This window comes from Schistocerca cancellata, chromosome 5, assembly GCF_023864275.1.
Source record: "Schistocerca cancellata isolate TAMUIC-IGC-003103 chromosome 5, iqSchCanc2.1, whole genome shotgun sequence".
NCBI classification, from domain to species: Eukaryota; Metazoa; Arthropoda; class Insecta; order Orthoptera; family Acrididae; genus Schistocerca; species Schistocerca cancellata.
The window spans coordinates 91,171,136-91,191,212 of NC_064630.1; the positions used below are offsets into that span (position 1 = coordinate 91,171,136).

Genomic DNA, 20,077 nt, shown 5'->3' on the forward strand with positions numbered 1-20,077 from the left:
GCGCCAAACACGCATACGACCATCATTGGCACCAAAGCAGAAGCGACTCTCATCGCTGAAGACGACACGTCTCCATTCGTCCCTCCATTCACGCCTGTCGCGACACCACTGGAGGCGGGCTGCACGATGTTGGGGCGTGAGCGGAAGACGGCCTAACGGTGTGCGGGACCGTAGCCCAGCTTCATGGAGACGGTAGCGGATGGTCCTCGCCGATACCCCAGGAGCAACAGTGTCCCTAATTTGCTGGGAAGTGGCGGTGCGGTCCCCTACGGCACTGCGTAGGATCCTACGGTCTTGGCGTGCATCCGTGCGTCGCTGCGGTCCGGTCCCAGGTCGACGGGCACGTGCACCTTCCGCCGACCACTGGCGACAACATCGATGTACTGTGGAGACCTCACGCCCCACGTGTTGAGCAATTCGGCGGTACGTCCACCCGGCCTCCCGCATGCCCACTATACGCCCTCGCTCAAAGTCCGTCAACTGCACATACGGTTCACGTCCACGCTGTCGCGGCATGCTACCAGTGTTAAAGACTGCGATGGTGCTCCGTATGCCACGGCAAACTGGCTGACACTGACGGCGGCGGTGCACAAATGCTGCGCAGCTAGCGCCATTCGACGGCCAACACCGCGGTTCCTGGTGTGTCCGCTGTGCCGTGCGTGTGATCATTGCTTGTACAGCCCTCTCGCAGTGTTCGGAGCAAGTATGGTGGGTCTGACACACCGGTGTCAATGTGTTCTTTTTTCCATTTCCAGGAGTGTATGTGTTCTTTAGGAAGTAAAATTTGTAAACAACGAAAGGAGGGGCAGTTGGAGAGAAACACGAAACTAGAACAGTTTTTGCTTGGATAAAGTGAGAGCAACAATTTTGTAACGTCTGCGTTTACAACAGACTACAATTACGAAAGGTGTTCGGAAACAGAGCAGCCTAGCGGAGTGACATAACATTGCCCCCTATTTGCCAGACTAGGACTGACAAGCCCAATCGCTGCACGTGCAGCGAGCTACGTCACCTGGTGACGTCGCTTGTTCAACATTTGTCATCCACGTTTGCGGTATTTCTCGAAATTCGCGACCTCATAAGTCATACATTAAATTACTTAGCGTCATCTGAGTCGATTCAGTTTTTTAGACGTTAAAACGAATTACCCTGTAAATAGAAAAGCAGTATTTCCTAACCATGAAAATCCCCGGATTCAGCCAACTTTATGCACGATATATGGCAAATGCTTTCACAAATTTAATCCTTAACGTCTCGTCTATAACAGGTCTCCTACAGACATACGAGAGAACAGTGCATGGCAGTTCATTACGTTTTCATGCACACGGAGTGTCTTCGAAAGCGTCTAGGTGTGATAATCGCGTCATGGGGTAACAGATTTTGTTACACAATAAATGTTTCCTGACGCTTCCCAGTCACGCTAAACATCCTTTAGTATTCTCCAGCCCGAGGTTGACGAAATTTCAACGAACTTAGAACGTCTGCTACCCAGGTGTGCAATACACTACCGGTACATTGATAGAGTGATTTCCAGCAGACAGCCTATAGAAAGATATTTTAAAACGATACCGGGAACTTTAATTTTGCACCGCCTACTGGCTCTCACGCAGAACACATGACTGGATGATTGGCGACACAAACTGCATACGAACACCGCAGAGTGCTTTTACCATGCTTCCTCTCAGGTGCTTAACTAGTCTTCAACGATGCCTGGCGTGCCGAGAAGCCGGGAAAGGTCAACGAACACTTTGTCTCTAACAAAAGTTGTTTTGTGTGACGTGATCTATAGCTCCCAGACATTTCTCACGAAGATATCAAATACTCGATTTACGTACATATAGAGTGTTTGGTTATTATACTGTAAGTAGCAATGGATCGCAGAAAATGGAGAGGCAAAGGACCTGCTAATATAGCAGATAACTGATGATGATGATGAAGTAGGCTGTTTAGGTTCTTATGTTGGTGACGCCACGTAGCGCTCCATATGAAAATCACTGGCTGTGTTGTGTACAGTCTGTGGCTGGTTGGCATTGTTGGAATATTCTCTATTGTAGTGTTAGGCAGTTGGATGTGAACAGCGCGTAGTTTTGGGCAGTTGGAGGTGAGCCGCCAGCAGTGGTGGATGTGGGGAGAGAGATGGCAGAGTTTTGAGAGCGCAGGATCTGGACATGTGTCCATCAGAAAAACGAAATTTGTAAGACCGGATATCATGAACTGATATATGTATTATGACCTTTGAACACTATTAAGGTAAATACATTGTTTATTCTCCATCAAAATCTTTCATTTGCTAACTATGCCTATCAGTAGTTAGTGCTTCCAATAGTTAGAATCTTTTATTTAGCTGGCAGTATTGGCGCTCGCTGTACTGCAGTAGTTCGATTAACGAAGATTTTTATGACGTAAGTGTCTCATGAAAGGTATAGGTTATTGTTAGTCAGGGCCATTCTTTCGTAGGGATTATTGAAAGTCAGAATTCGTTGCGCTAAAAATATTGTGTGTCAGTTTAGTGTTGATCGGAATAAGTAAAGAGAGAAACGTCTGAGCACGTTCAGTTTTGCTCAGCTGTTTCAAACTCAAATAACGTAAGAAGTTTACCAGCACAGCAATTTTCTAGGCGGACGTTTCAATACATACAAACAGAAACGGCGAATGGGGACAAGGAACGAGCAAATAAACCTAATATACGTAGGTCCAGCAACCAATGATTTCCTTTGTTGCGGAGTTTCACGTCTAAGTTCATGAATACCTTCTCGCAGAGCGGCCAAGGGTCTAGAATGCAGATACGCAGGAGAAACACATTACAAGAAGTGCCCCACATGGCCGTCGTTCATGTGAAGGCAGACTTCAACACGTCTACTCATTGATTACCGCACGTTCTAAAATCACAGACGTGTTCCAAACGCAACCATCCACAATGCGTTCCCAGGGTTCATAGTCACTAACAGTAGGATTGGAATACACAAAAGCTTTTACATAACCGCTCACAAAGAAAACAACGGGTTAAAGTTGAAAGACTTCCGAGCCCATGGTATTGGCAATATACGATCGATTGTTGTCGAGAGTATGTGGAGTCTGAAGAGCACTCGTAGTGTCTCAGTTGAAAGACAGTTCTCAACGTTTTCTGAACTGGTCCTCGCGATAAGTACGGCGTCTTTCTTCGAGATACTACCAGTCAGTATTTCTCGAACAGTACATATTTATAACTAGATGTATGCATATTTATGCGAATCACCAAAATGTGCGAGATAGGGTACTGTTTATTATATCCTCTACCCTCACATACTTCTTAGGTTGCAAACACTACACATCATAGAATTATTGAAAAGTTAGTCGATATGGAGAGCTTTCAGGTCAGGCTACTCTTTTACAGATCTATCAGAACAAATTATAGTTGGCTGTTGAACTTCCCTGCAAATCATTTGCTCCTTCCATTTCATTTCGCAGCGGTAGACCTACATACACTACTGGCCATTAAAATTGCTAAACCACGAAGATGACGTGCTACAGATGCCAAATTTAACCGACAGGAAGAAGATTCTGTGATATGCAAATGATTAGCTTTTCAGAGCATTCACACAAGGTTGGCGCCGGTGGTGACACCTACAACGTGCTGACATGAGGAAAGTTTCCAACTGATTTCTCATACACAATCAGCAATTGACCGGCGTTGCCTGGTGAAACGTTGTTTTGATGCCTCGTGTAAGGATGAGAAATGCGTACCATCACGTATCCGACTTCGATAAGGTCGGATTGTAGCCTATCGCGATTGCGGTTTATCGTATAGCGACATTCCTGCTCGCGTTGATCGAGGTCCAGTGACTGTTAGCAGAATATGGAATCGGTGGATTCAGGAGGCTAATACGGAACGCCGTGCTGGATCCCAACGGCCTCGTATCACTAGCAGGTGAGATAACAGGCATCTTATCCGCATGGCTATAACGGCTATAACGGATCGAGCAGCCACGTCTCGATCCCAGAGTCAGCAGATGGGGACGTTTGCAAGACAACAACCATCTGCACGAACAGTTCGACGACGTTTGCAGCATCATGGACTATCAGTTCGTAGACCATGGCTGCGGTTACCCTTGACGCTGCATCACAGACAGGAGTGCCTGCGATGGTGTACTCAACGGCGAACCTGGGTGCACTAATGGTAAAACGTCATTTTTTTGGATGAATCCAGGTTATGTTTACAGCATCATGATGGTCGCATCCGTGTTTGGCAACATCGCGGTGAACGCACATTGGAAGTGTCTATTCGTCATCGCCATAGTGGCCTATCACCCGGAGTGATGGTATGGGGTGCCATTGGTTACACGTCTCGGTCACCTATTGTTCGCATTGACGGCACTTTGAACAGTGGACGTTACATTTCAGAAGTGTTACGACCCGTGGCTCTACCCTTCATTCGATCCCTGCGAAACGCTACATTTCACCAGGATAATGCACGACCGCGGGTAGCAGGTCCTGTACGGGCCTTTCTTGATACAGAAAATGTTCGACTGCTGCCCTGGCCAGCACATTCTCCAGAACTCTCACCAATTGAAAAAGTCTGGTCAGTGGTGGCCGAGCAACTGACTCGTCACAATTCGCCAGTCACTACTCTTGATGAACTGTGGTATCGTGTTGAAGCTGATGGGCAGCTGTACCTGTACACGCCATCCAAGCTCTGTTTGACTCATTGCCCAGACGTATCAAGACCGTTATCACGGCCAGAGGTGGTTGTTCTGGGTACTGATTTCGCAGGATCTGTTCACCCAAATTGCGTAAAAATATGATCACATGTCAGTTCTAGTATAATATGTTTGTCCAATGAATACCCGTTTATCATCTGCATTTCTTTTTGGTGTAGCAATTTTAATGGCCAGTAGTGTATTTAACTAATGCGACTGACTCAAGAAGCTTAACACTATGATTGTACTCGGACAGTATAGGAACATCTCTGTCTCTCTCTCTCTCTCTCTCTCTCTCTTTCTTTTTTTTTAATATCTCTGATGTGGCCCGCCACGAATTCCTCTCATGTACCCACCTCTTCGTCGCGTAACAGAACCTGCACTTGACATCGTTAATTATTTGCCGATCTCTCCCTTGCCCTACAATTTTTATCCTCCACTGCTCTTTTCAGTACCATGGAAGTTATTCCCTGCTGTCCTAACACACGTCATATAAATCTGTTCCACCTCTTGGCAGTGTTTTCGCTATGTTGCTTTCTTTTTCAATGCTGCGGGGAACCTCCTCATTTCTTGTCTTATTCGTCAACTTAATTTCAGCATCCTTCGGTAGAACCACATCTCAAATGCTTCGATTGTTTTCTTTACCAGTTTTAACACAGTCCATAGTCCACTTCTATTCATCGCTGTTCTCCAGACGTACGTTCTAAGAAATTTATTTGTCATATAATGACCTATGATTGGTAGTAATAGGCTCCTTTTCACCTGGAATGTCCTCTTTGCCTGTCTTAGTCTGCTTTTTGTGCCCTCCTTGCTTCACCTGTTGTATGTTATTTTGTTTACAAGGTAGTAGAGTTCCTTAACTTGGTCTGCTTCGTGGTCGTCAGTTTTGATGATAAATTTACTGCTAATCTCATTTCTCCTACTCCTCATCACTCTCACCTATAGTAACGGACAAGAATCGCAACACAAAAAAAATTGATGTAGAGTAATATATTTAAGTGATCAGTAGCGGTATGCGGGCGAGCGTTATCCTGCTGGTAAACACACCCTTGAATGCTGTTAAAGAACGACAGCACAACAGTTCAAATTACCGGACTGACGTAGAAATTTGCAGTCAAGGCGCGTGAGTGTTCCTACTATCGTACGAAATCACACTCCAGACTATTTCTCCAGATGTAGGTCCAGTGTGTCTAGCACGCAGACAGGATGGTTGCAGCTTCTCAGCTCACCTCCTTCTAACCAACACACAGCCATCACTGGTACCGAGGCAGAAACAGTTTTCATCAGAAAATACGTCTGACCTCCATCCTGCCCTCCAGTGAGCTCTTGCTTGACACCACTCAAGTAACAAATGGTGGCAGTTTGCGGTCAGAGCGTCTAGCTCGGAGCTGTCCTTGGATTAATCGGATAGTAAGACTTGTGTCACTGTAGTGCCAATTTCCGCTCAGTTTGCTGCTGCAGATGCTTTACGATGCTCCAGAACAATTCACCGAACACGATGGTCTTCCCTCTCCGCAGTGTCATGTAGCCCTCCGGAGTCCAGTCTTCTTGCGACCGTACAAGCTTCTGACCACCATTGCTAGCAATACTGTACAGAGGCTGCATTCCCGCGAAGTCTTTTCGTAGTATCACAGAAGGAACGTCCAGCTTCTGGTAGAGCTCTAACACACAACTACGTTAAAACTCAGTGAGGTGTTTACAAAGGCCTCTTCGTCGCCTTAAAGGGATATTTGACTAAAAACAACTAACAACGTCCAGTCTCAAAGGCAACTAGCGCTCACGACCGTTACAGCGTGTATTTCAAGGAAACCTGATTTTCACCCTCATAGTGGCGCAACTGTCAAGAAATCTGAAGATATCATTTTTCAAGTGTAGAAAGACACTTACCAGCTTTCGTTTATGTCGCACAATTATTTCTTCTATGTTTCGATTTTTTCCCGTCAGTGTACTTCTAAAGCAGTCTGCTATTGATCAGTCCGACTTCATGCCACGAGTGGCCTACCGGGACCATCCGACCGCCGTGTCATCCTCAGGGGAGGATGCGGATAGGAGGGGCGTGGGGTCAGCACACCGCTCTCCCGGTCGTTATGATGGTATTCTTGACCGAAGCCGCTACTATTCGGTCGAGTAGCTCCTCAATTGGCATCACGGGGCTGAGTGCACCCCGAAAAATGGCAACAGCGCATGGCGGCCTGGATGGTCACCCATCCAAGTGCCGACCACGCCCGACAGCGCTTAACTTCGGTGATCTCACGGGAACCGGTGTATCCACTGCGGCAAGGCCGCTGCTATTGATCACACAAAATATAAATTCTGTCAGAGACACACGACCCTTTTTCATACACAACGGCGTCATCTGTAAAAAACAGTATAAGTTTGCTGTCCTCTCAATCCAACAGATCATGTTTGCATACTGGGAAAAGAAGTGGACCTATTATTCTTCCATGGGGTGCTCCATTTTTTTGACGAACTGCCTCAAGGGCGCCCTTGATAGCCCTTTACACTTAATGTGCGACCCATAAACGCTCCTTTACTTCTCCCCTACAAGACCGGAGCTAGAAATTTCATGTAACATAAGAAGTCATCGCATACATTGTCAGTACTTTAATCAGAGTGACAACGGTGGAAAGCTACGATCCTGAAAGCAATCAGCAGCAAGTGCGGCGGTAGTGATAAAGTTACCGGCGCCGTCCTCGCCAGCACTTGCTCTGATAAGAATAATTGAAACAATCATTAGCGAAAGGCGGGACAGTGTGAGCAACTTTTGCTCATTAGCAGAGATATAAGAGCGTCGTTACCAAAGTTTCGCAGTAAAGAAGCGGCCCAGTACGGGGGCGGCTTACGCGGGAATCGGCTCCCGGAAATGAAAACACAAATCCCGATAGCCCGCACCAGTCCACCACGCTGGCGCCACTAAGTTGGCGGGATTAAAACGCGCTTTCCGTGTGGGCATCCGTGTGTGCTGGCGATGAAAGTTGTCTCGCATTTAACTTTTCCAAAATATGTACGACAAGCTGCGCTGGATGTGGGATAAGAATTCGTAGCTACGTTCGTCTTTCTATGTTAGTCACTGATCTTAATGCTCGATGGGACCATACTTGAGGATGTGAGAGTGCAGATTTCTTCGGCTTATACCACTGACAAAAAGCTGTTGTGTCTCCAGCCAGGTGGAAAGATGATCAAGGGTTGGCAGCGCTGTGCCAGTCGAGACAACCGCGATTTTGCGTTCTCGTAAAGATAACTTATTTAGATTTTAATAACAGTTAATTTAGCACAAATTACTCAGTAAATACGTGTATCAGTGCGTTTTTTAAGCTTACTATTTAAGGTATCGCTTTACGTATTAGTCCAGAAAAGGCGAAAATATCGGAAGGACGAGTTGCTGTCATGTATTTTTTTACGTTTTGGTACAATTAAAGTAGAGAATCTCGCTTAATTGCTCTGTTTTTCTTTGCAACGATTTAATTTGAGAGTGTCCATTCACTGTTATGTTCATATTTCCAGAAAGTTAAATTAATCTTAAGTTGTTTGCCTCAAATGGTTCAAATGGCTGTGAGCACTATGGGACATAACATCTCAGGTCATCAGTCCCCTAGAACTTAGAAATACTTAAACCTAACTAACGTAAGGACATCACACCCATCCATGCCCGAGGCAGGATTCGAACCTGCGACCGTAGCGGTCGCGCAGTTCCAGACTGAAGCGCCTAGAACCGCTCGGCCACACCGGCCGGCTAAGTTGTTTGATTTAGAATATTTCACATTACTCGATTGTTTACGTGCATTTTCGAAAATTTACATTTTGTTGTAATTAAGTTAATTTAACGGATACTGCCGTCGGGTGAGTGCTAAGGTCTTGTTGTAAGCGGAAATACATAACGTTTTATGATATATCATACACCTTAGGCGTCTAATTTTTGCTGCTCATAAGTAACGAAAATACGTGCAGTGTAAGGTGTGTTAAGTGATTTACTTTTATTTTTAAGAGTGTAACCTGTGTTGCAATGCGTTATAAGGGCAGATGTTGCCGTAGAATAGTTAAAGAGGGAGTGGTATGTGTAGACTGTGGGTTGGAATTTCACGGATTGACTGTAGTGGGGAAATGAATGGGAGATTCAACGAGGCTCTCTCGTGGAACAGTAAGCTTTGCAAAAAAAGACAAGAGAATCGCTGAGCAGGAGGCAAATGTTTGTGCCATTCAGCGTGGATTAGACCACGCGAAATTTGAACTACGTAGGTTGAAGGGGGAAAAGTTCTTGGGAACTGGGTAAAGGTAACAAGCAATGGGCGACAGGAGAACAGTTCTTCTACTTCATCTATATTTCAGCTAATAGTATCGAATAAATTTGACGTTACCTGCAGCAGGAAATAAAGAGCATCATCCAGCCGTAGGTCACAGTAGGGTGCAGCTGGCTTCCGGCAAATAAATTCAGTGTAGGTCAGTACCGAAAGTGAGTAGGAAGAAAGATGTATTTTTGCTAGGTGGTCGTCATGGGAGGGGTGTATGCCAGATGGTACAGGAAAAATTAGGGACAGCGTACCAGGCCACAAGTATTGTGAAGCAAAGTGCTAGCCTTAGACAAGTGACAGAGGACATAGGGAATTTGTGCAAAGGTTTTGGCAAAGAGTATCAGGTTATTTTAGTTGGTGGAGCAGAGAACACCTTGGCTATAGTAATTACAGCATTAGGGTTGACCTGGATGAACAGGAGTAGCAACTACACACACAAATGTGAGTTTTCGTGGAAGTCTTGCAGCGCCACGACCAGCCTCAGGTAAATAGTGCTCTGATCTGTGCAGGCATTGCGTTGAGAAGGCTGCTGCTGATTGAAACGGAGTTCATATGAGTGCAGTGCCAGTTGCTACAATCTGGAGATGGGACGATGGGAATGTACTACACATGGCCTAAACCTCAATAGGAGAAGGAAAGATAGTCGGCTCAGCTGAGGGACACATTTTTTAGGTTGGAAATATGATTCAGACACTATGTTTTTTAAGAAGTAAAAGTAACAGTAGAGCCCCACAAAATGCTTAATAATGCACAGAAAAGCAAGGTTATCTTATTTCATCTAAATGTTAGAGGACTGAGTAGCAAGGAAGAACTTCTTCTCTGTTTGGATAATAGAGCTCTGAAAGGATAGACATCATGTGCCTGTCTCAGCACCACATAACCGCAGTGTTCAATAAGTTACAAAAGTTTGCACTAGTGCACCTTAGCCATGCAGATATAACATGGGAAAGGAAGGAGTTGTTACATATATTAAGACAGAACACAAGTTCAAGAACAATGAGAAAAGTAGATTTTGTAGTGATCAACACATAGAAGTGTATGCATGTAAATTAATGCTGAAAAATAGTTCACTTTAAATTGTAACTGTATATAGATCACCACCAGGGAATTTTTAACTATTTATGAGGAACCTGGATTCCTTACTGTGCTATCTGTCAGACAGCAGCAAGCAGTTAAGAGCCTGTGGTGACTTCAGTGTAGAGTTTCTAAGGGATTCTGATAAAAAATATTATCTAGAAAACTTATTTGGATCCTACAATTTCACCTCGGCAACTAACCTTCCAAAATTGGTGAATGAAAACAATTGGATCCTTTTTAATAATATTTTCTTTGATGAAGCTAAAAGCAAGAAGATAACTGTTCACCCAATTAAAATTCTCTCTCTGATCATGATGCATATTTAGTTAGGATAAATAACATGTTGCCTTACAGTATGGATACTCTCAACGGAAATAAATTATAATAATTAATGACTCCAGGACAAATGTTTTTAAGAATAGTTTACATGGGGTGGCGTGGGATGTAATTTATAACAAACTAAACGCCAACATCAAAATTTAATCTGTTCTATAACAATTTCATGTCATTATTAGAAAACAGCTTTCCACATAAGCTAATCAGAAGGGACACTAAACAGCCATTAAAAAAACCATGGATGACAAGAGGGATTAAAGTACCTTGTGGAAGTAAAAGGGAAATGTATCTTTTGGCAAGAACAAGTGGGGATCTGCAAGTAGTTTCACACTACAATAACTACTCAAAATTGCAAATCAAGGTTATTAAAAAATCAAGGAACATACACGTACTGTCAAAAATCAGTACTTTCAGAAACCGTCAGAAAGCTTTACGAAATGTAGTTAAACTATAGACAGCACAACAGCCACATAACAAGACATCACTACTGAACTGAATGGAAGGGCTACAAATGATGAGACACATGTAGCAAATGCATTTAAAAATCATTTTTAAACATAGTAGAAAGCATACAGACAAACAGTTCAAGTGAAAAATAACAGCAGTATGTTCGAAACTTAATTTTGACAAAATTCAATCATGCGAATGTATCACCAGCTTCTCCTTCTGAAATTAAGAAAATTATACATTCTCGCAAAAATAAAAGCTCATCTGGTTCTGATAGCGTTTCCAATAGAGCATTAATAATTTACTCTGGCATAATATATCTAGTCTTATCTGAAATATGTAATGCATCACTGGCTCAGGCCATTTTTTCTAGAGAGACTGAAATATGCCACGGTTAAACTCCTCTTTAACAATGGTGATAAGAGAGACGTAAATAACTACTGACCTGTTTCACTACTGACATCATTTTCCATAAGTTTTGAGAATGTGATGTGTTTTAGAATAGTATCTCACCTAGCAACAGTAGTATACTTAACAAATCACAGTTTCGGTCTCAGAAGGGTTTCTCTACTGAAAACGCCATTTACACACTCACTCACCAGATTTCACAAGTGTTAAATAATAAAACAGCACCAGCCGGTATTTTCTGTGACCTTTCTAAGGCCTTTGACAGTGTGGATCATAGTAATCTCCTAGATTAACTGACGTTTTATGGGAATGTACTTAGTAACACAAGCAATATACATGTATATCATGGATGTAATTCTGGCTGGGGAGAAATGACACACAGTGTTCCACAAGGTTCAATCTTAGGTCGGGGGACAAGAAAGGAGCCTCCACGAGGAGTATGTGAATGCAATACACATACTCGGGTGTCCCCTGGGCGGTTGTATACCGGCTGATCCTTTCACTCCAGAAGCAACATGACAACCCTACAGAAAAGGACCTTATCAGGCCCAGCACTGACGATTATCTCTGTAAATATTGAAGGCCTGTCTGCATGCAAAGAACGTCGACTACAGGACCTCTGTCAGAAAGAGAAATGTGACGTCCTGTGTCTACAAGAAACTCACAGAGATAGCACACTCAAAAGAGCCAAGATAAACGGCATGCGACTAGTAGCTGAAAGGCCACACCGACAGTATGGCAGCGCAATCTTTACCAGGCCAAACATACAGATCCTTTCAAGCAGTATAAACGACATCAATGATACTGAAGTGCTAACCATTGAACTTAGTGACTGCACTGTTACATCAGTGTACAAACCACCAACTGTGGACTTTTCCAGCTCCAACGTAAACAATTTTAATAAAGACAGAATTAATTTTGTAATCGGTGATTTCAACAGCCACAGTACGCAGTGGGGCTACCAAGAAGACGAAGACAATGGCACGGCTGTGATTTGCTGGGCCAAGCTAAACAACCTAAAACTGATACATGACAATAAACTGCCAGCTTGCTACAACAGTGGCAGATGGGGGAGAGGTTATAACCCGCACCCTTATCTTCGTTAGCCATCAAGTAACGTACCAATGCTCAAAAGGAGTTTGCTCACCAATAACAAACAGATCTGGACAAAGCCATAGCGAAATGCAAGCTAAGGAAGGCCCCGAGCCTGGATGGGATTTTTGTTGAACAGATTAAACACTTTGGTCCCAACGTCAAACAATGGCTACTGAAACTGTTTAACAATTGCATGGAAACATGTCAGATTCCCACAATCTGGAGGAAGGTTAAAGTTATTGCCATTTTAAAACCAGGCAAAAATGCTGATGACCCCAGAAATTTCCGACCCGTATCACTTCTCTGCCATATCTTTAAAATCTTTGAAAGAATACTCCAGGATCGCCTCTCCAGTGCCATAGAACCCTACCTAATCCCCCAACAAGCAGGTTTCCGCCCACGGAAAAGCACTACATCTCAGGTAATTAACCTTATGCAGCTGATTGAAGACGGCTATGAGAACCGGAAAATAACCGGTGTCGCCTTTATAGACTTGACAGCCGCATATGACACCGTCAACTTACGTCTGCTAATGAAGAAGCTGTATGCCATTACCAGGGACTTTAAATTCACATCCACAGTTAGAAGTCTGTTAGAGAACCGTAGGTTCTCTGTGGAATTCCAAGGGATGCATAGCAGGTGGCGGGCCCAGAAAAATGGTCTCCCTCAGGGCAGCGTACTGGCACCCTTAATTTTTAACATATACACCAACGATCAACCACTGCCAGCTGGTACGGAAAACTATACCTACGCCGATGACCGTGCTATGGCCGTACAGGGTGACTCCTTTGAGGATGTTGAGACAAAGCTCACGGATGCGCTAGACATGCTCTGTCAGTACTACGCCGACCATCAACTCAAGCCGAACCCTAGCAAAACACAAGTTTGCGCCTTCCACCTCCGTAACAAGCAGGCATCCTGTAAGTTGCGTGTCTTCTGGAAGGACACACTCCTCGAACACTGCGTTAACCCCAAATACCTAGGAGTAACCCTAGACAGGGCTCTGACGTATAAACAGCACTGTATTAACACCAAAATGAAGGTGAGCGGCAGAAATAATATTCTTCGGAAAATAACGAACTCCTCCTGGGGCGCAAAGCCAGAGGTAGTGAGGACCACAGCACTAGCAGTTTGCTTCCCAGCAGGCGAATATGCAAGCAGTGTCTGGTACAACTCTACCCACTCTAAACAGGTCGACATTGCTCTGAACGAGACCTGCAGGCTCGTCACTGGATGTCTGAAACAGACGCCAACAGACAAGCTTTACCATCTTGCTGGGATTGCACCTCCTGCAGTGCGAAGAGAAGCGGTAGCCTATAGTGAAAGAGCGAGAGCTGAGATGGCAGAGAGCCACCTCCTCCACAAAACTCAGCCAGCCACCAAACGACTGAAATCTAGACGCAGTTTTCTCAGAGCAACCGAAGATTTTGGCGACCAACCTGGATCTAGGGTGGAGAGATGGAAGCGGTCGGGAGAAGGGCACTGGATGGAACCAAAGGGAGAATTGGCACCAGGTTACGATGAGGACTGGGTGGTCTGGAGATCACTAAACAGGCTACGCACCAACACTGCACGGTCAAGAGATAACCTTCTGAAGTGGGGATATTCTACAACATCTAACCTCTGTGACTGTGGAGAGGTGCAGACGACCCAGCACATGTATAACTGCTCTGAATGTCCTTCACACTGCACTTTAGAGAATCTGATGTTGGCAACCCCAAATGCTGTTGACGTAGCCCGCTTATGGGCCAAATGCCTATAACATTTTGTTTCTGTGCACACACACACACACACACACACACACACACATATATATATATATATATATATATATATATATATATATATATATATATGCCGAGGTAATTAATTCTTTTCTGTGTAGACTTACACACTACTTAAAGTAACTTAAACTAACTTACAAGTACACACACCCATGCCTGAGAGAGGACTCGAACCTCCGGCGGGAGGAAGCTTCAAAATTCTTAAAGGTTAATATCGATGAGAATTTAAACTGAAATAAAACATTTTGGAACTCCTAGAACGACGTAGTTTGGTCACATTTGCGCTTAGAATCATTGTAAATCTTAGGGAGAGACAAATCAATAAAATGACATATTTTGCATGTTTTTATTCAGTATTGTCATATGGAATAACGTTTTGGGATAGCTCATCTTTAATAAAGAAGGTCTTCTTTGCTCAAAAACGTGCTGTTTGAATAATATGTGGTGCTCACCCACGATCATCTTGTAGACATGTGTTTATGGAGTTGGGCATTCTTATTACTGCTTCACAGTATATTTATTTCCCATGAAGTTTGTTGTAAACGATCCACTACATTTCAAAGGAAACACTGAGGTACATAATTACAATACCAGAAGAAAAATGACATTCATTGCTCCACATTAAAGTTGTCTTTAGCACGAAAAGGGGCGCATAATGCTGCACTAAAATTTTTTTTGCCACTTATCCAGTGGTATGAAATGTCTGAGTGACGGCAAAGTAAAATTTGAACTAATAAAGTTTCTCCTCGACAACTCCTCAGGTTCCGTAGAAGAATTTCTATTACTGTTACGTGTGAAATATGATGGGTAGGAATTACTGACTCACATCTGTGTATCTTTTTTCTTTTTCTAAAGGAAATGGATAGAAATATTCAGAATGTAATCGTATGTAGAAATTAATTTTCGATGTGCATGTAAAATGACTCGTTCCGTATCATTAAAGTCTGTCGTGCAAAATGTAACTAACTAATTAACTAACTATGACACTAGCCTAAACTTCCTGGCAGATTAAATCTGTTTGCCGGACCGAGACTCGAACTCGGGACGTTTGCCTTTCGTGGATATGTGCTCTACCATGTGAGCTACTTAAGAACGACTCACGACTCGTCCTCAGAGCTTTAATTCCGCCAGCACTTCGCCTCCTACCTTCCAAACTTCACTGAAGGTCTCTTGCAAACCTTGCAGAACTAGCACTCCTGGAAGAAAGGATATTGCCGAGACATGGCTTTGCCATCCCCCAGGCTGTGGCATTATGAGCCCACTTATCAGTATGATGTCTCATCCTGTCTAGCGTAGATGCCTGCACCAAGAGAGTGGAAATGGAAATGAGCGTTTGGCGTCATTGGCCGGGAGGCCCTTGCGGGGCAGGTCCGGCCGCCTTCGTGCAGGTCTTATTACATTCGACGCCACATTTGACGACCTGCATGCCGGATGGGGATGAAGTGATGATGAAGGTTGCACAACACCCAGTGTAAGCGGTGAAAATCTCCAATCCAGCCGGGAATCGAAGCCGGGTCCTTAGGACGGCAATCCGTCACGCTGGCCACTCAACTATCAAGGCGGACATCAGTACAGTAGGAAACGGTGTTGTAAGGCAGATGTATCACCTGAGACAAGCTGAGCTACAATTGATGTAACTGGTTTTTGATGTCCTTAATATGCACCTACTAGCATTGGAACGGTGGCTACTGAAATTCTTCAACATCTCACAGACAGTTTGTAGAGATACGTGGTATGTGTGCACAGTTATTTTTTTACTGAAAAATAGTACCTCGCATTAGAGGTAACACATTAGGATGCAGTCCATGAAGTACCGTTGTGCTGTCCGACTTCCCTCAGTCACCAACAGACGTAACCATGAAGTCAGATCCGACTCACCATGAAGCATGGAATAATACCGCTGTATCTCCCCGAAGGGAAGAATAGAAAAATGTGATCTTTCCCGAGCTCACCGCCATAGGCGCCGATTACGATCATACGGCGTAGTGCAGAACCACGATTCGTCGCTGGACACAATACGAAACCATTCATCTGCGTTCCATGCTTCCTGGTCACAGTAGCACTCCAGCTGCAGCCGTTTGTGTTATAGTGTTACGAGCAGTCTACACATGGCGTAGCAATCCCTATTCCCACTATATTTAGTTCCCAACCCACAGTGCATCGTGACACAGAAAGTTGGAGGCTGCTGATTACTTGTTATCGGATGAAAGGTGCTCTTGTGAAGGGGTTACAGTGTGCTTGGTGCACTGTACGGTGATTTCACCTCGTGGTGGTCACAGTCCTACGCTCACGTTCCCATGCAACCCAACGTCAGGCCTGTGCCACTTTCACATGGCCCTCAAATTGCACGACTTATCAGCCAGTCAAATGGAGATGCACAATGAGGCCCACTTTCAAACTGTTCCAGGTGTTGTTGATGCTGTTGTTGTAACCGCAGGAACAAGCCAAGTCTAATTGCAGTACCTTGAGAATAGTACGTAGGAAGAAGTTAAAGTTGTAGCGCTGGACGCCAGGCGTGGCCGAGGGGTTAGCCGAGGCGGCAGTCAAACTGCTGGGCAGCGGCGCTTGATAAGAAAGCAAACAGCCAGCAGATACAAACGAAGGTCTTTGTAGGGACTCATGATAAGCAATCAATTAAAAAGTGTCAACAGTAAGCACTCCTGGCTAGAGAGAGAGGTCTGGGAGTGGAGAGAGAAAGAAAGAGGGCCCTTGGTGGGGACAGCGCTACGTCATGAGGAGCCAATGAAGGGCTCAGGACGCAGCGCGTGACCATATAGGGAGAGGCGCCTCTATCCCTCCACTCAGCCTCTGAAGAACAATAGCAACAACAATGCTTTAACGATACCAAATAAGAACAAGTTGCCTTCGACGCTACGTCATGCCAAGCGCTGGCGGAGTCGAAGGGGAAACGCTAACAAAACCCGAGAGCAAGCCGCTCTGAGGGCTTGTCTTGCGGTTCTTCTTGTCGAGTAGTTAGTCAGAGTGATAGCAGCAGCCGACTTGGGCTGAGGGACGGGCTGTAGACAGGCAGCCGGAGATGGTCGCTGGAGAGCGTTAGGGCGTAGCTGCGGGATTCTAACATAGGGTGCTAGGAAATATTGCAGAGCTTCTAGTAGGCAGTCGGAACGGTGGAGTTAGTCACCGTCTTGGCCTTTCCTGTGAATGCAATCACCACGCAGTTAGGGTGAGCTGTATTCATTCAGAATAAACTGCAATTTGTTAAAGTTATCAATACTTTAATTCTACCCGCTTCCTAGCCTTGTACCTTCACACCAGGGATTTCTACATCTTAGCCAGATCAAAATTTCTCCCTCTCACTAAGGTCAACCGGCTAAATCCCATCCACGAACCGTCTCGCTCAATCCCTCGCAATATCCACGCTTGGGACGCGACACTGTCCCACATATCTACACGACGTATTTCCCTCACTCACAGTGTTTACTCAATATCTGATACTGTTCACGCCCATTATATACCCTACACTAACAACGCTAATATATCTCTTGGTGGCCCTTGTACCTGTCACAGAGAATTGCGGCTCTATAATCATTTACATACCTGGCGATATGTGTTTGCGTACAAATTTACGTCATCACACCATGTCTTCTTGGTGCTGCATATTTCTTGTCAAACAGTGTAATACAAAAACAGTACAGAATAGACAAGCTCTATACTCCCATTATGAAGCTGACTCCGTAATTTGGTTACTGCGCGACTCACAGCAACATAACAAAAGTAAAATTTGTCGTTCACTTTCACGATCCTAGAAAGTTTCACTTTCTCTAATTGTACGATTCTCTTATTGTTGACTTTCCTCTCTCGATAGCTACTGACGGATAAATTTTCTCTTTCCTCCTTTTACAGTACATTACATGTAACAATAATCGACGTCTTCACTTTCCATTCGGGCTACCATTTCTGGTGAGCAGCCACCTAAAGGCAATTTCCGACCAGATCGAAAAAAAAAGAGAAACCGGGAGGAGAAGTATATACGTCTCGGCCAACTTGTAAAACGGCGCATTCTTGCGCGAAACGTCAAAGCGATCGCCGCCAGAGCAGCGAGCAGGCCGAAGTGCCGGCGGAAGTTCGCCCGGCCCGCGGGCGCAACTTGGCGCGCAACTTTCTGCCGGCGAGAATATTACTGGCGCCTGCGGTCGACTCCCACTCACTCCACAGCCGCCACCAACACCAACCGCCACCAGCACCGCCACCATCACCAGCACCAAGACAGCAGATCGCGGCCGGCTGTGAAAGTGCTGGAAGGGAGTGGGGAGAAAGGGATGGGCTGCTCTCTGCGGCCGGATACCAGTGTCAGGCGGTTGATGGGGCAGAGGGGGGGGGGGAGGGGGGGCTGAGGGGGAGGCGCAAAGATCACCGTGCTGGCGGCTGTCCCTAGCTGTGATGTTTGGGCCGGTGATACACTCCACGTACTCCTAGATTCGGGGGTGATAGAATCTTAATTATCACGTCGAGCAAATGATGTTGATCGGTTAATAATAATTAATATTAATTAATTAATGTTTGCTTGCAGGTACATCTCCACAGCCATGATACACATTGAAAATCCCATACCACAGCAGCATAGCACGCAGCTAAAGGAGCGTATCCCTTTACTGAAGTAGAGTATCGTACGGTGATTCGTATACTGCATTTGAAGGGGAAAAATGCAGCAACAAACGCTGCTGAGTGGGTGTAATTGAAAGACAAAATTGCACCGTTATACACGGTGTAGCGGGTATAAGTTCGGATATTTCTATTGATGACTAAGGACAGAGTACTGAACAACGTTACATCATGTTTCTATGTACAGGGTGTTTCAAAAATGACCGGTATATTTGAAACGGCAATAAAAACTAAACGAGCAGCGATAGAAATACACCGTTTGTTGCAATATGCTTGGGGCAACAGTACATTTTCAGGCAGACAAACTTTCGAAATTACAGTAGTTACAATTTTCAACAACAGATGGCGCTGCGGTCTGGGAAACTCTATAGTACGATATTTTCCACATATCCACCATGCGTAGCAATAATATGGCGTAGTCTCTGAATGAAATTACCCGAAACCTTTGACAACGTGTCTGGCGGAATGGCTTCACATGCAGATGAGATGTACTGCTTCAGCTGTTCAATTGTTTCTGGATTCTGGCGGTACACCTGGTCTTTCAAGTGTCCCCACAGAAAGAAGTCACAGGGGTTCATGTCTGGCGAATAGGGAGGCCAATCCACGCCGCCTCCTGTATGTTTCGGATAGCCCAAAGCAATCACACGATCATCGAAATATTCATTCAGGAAATTAAAGACGTCGGCCGTGCGATGTGGCCGGGCACCATCTTGCATAAACCACGAGGTGTTCGCAGTGTCGTCTAAGGCAGTTTGTTCCGCCACAAATTCACGAAGAATGTCCAGATAGCGTGATGCAGTAATCGTTTCGGATCTGAAAAATGGGCCAATGATTATTTTGGAAGAAATGGCGGCCCAGACCAGTACTTTTTGAGGATGCAGGGACGATGGGACTGCAACATGGGTCTTTTCGGTTCCCCATATGCGCCAGTTCTGATTATTGACGAAGCCGTCCAAGTAAAAGTAAGCTTTGTCAGGAAACCAAAAGCTGCCCACATGCATATCGCTGTCATCAATCCTGTGCACTATATCGTTAGCGAATGTCTCTCGTGCAGCAATGGTAGCGGCGCTGAGGGGTTGCCGTGTTTGAATTTTGTATGGATAGAGGTGTAAACTCTGGCGCATGAGACGATACGTGGACGTTGGCGTCATTTGGACCGCAGCTGCAACACGGCGAACGGAAACCCGAGGCCGCTGTTGGATCACCTGCTGCACTAGCTGCGTGTTGCCCTCTGTGGTTGCCGTACGCGGTCGCCCTACCTTTCCAGCACGTTCATCCGTCACGTTCCCAGTCCGTTGAAATTTTTCAAACAGATCCTTTATTGTATCGCTTTTCGGTCCTT

At 45.0% G+C, this 20,077-nt stretch overlaps 1 protein-coding gene and 1 pseudogene across 1 annotated transcript in view; one reads left to right on the forward strand and one right to left on the reverse strand.

Moving 5' to 3' along the window:
* Nucleotides 1-20,077, forward strand: part of LOC126188379 (Down syndrome cell adhesion molecule-like protein Dscam2) — a 797,799-nt gene that overhangs the window by 163,592 nt on the left and 614,130 nt on the right. The window lies entirely within an intron of this gene.
* On the reverse strand, nucleotides 6,849-6,966 carry LOC126189178 (5S ribosomal RNA; annotated as a pseudogene).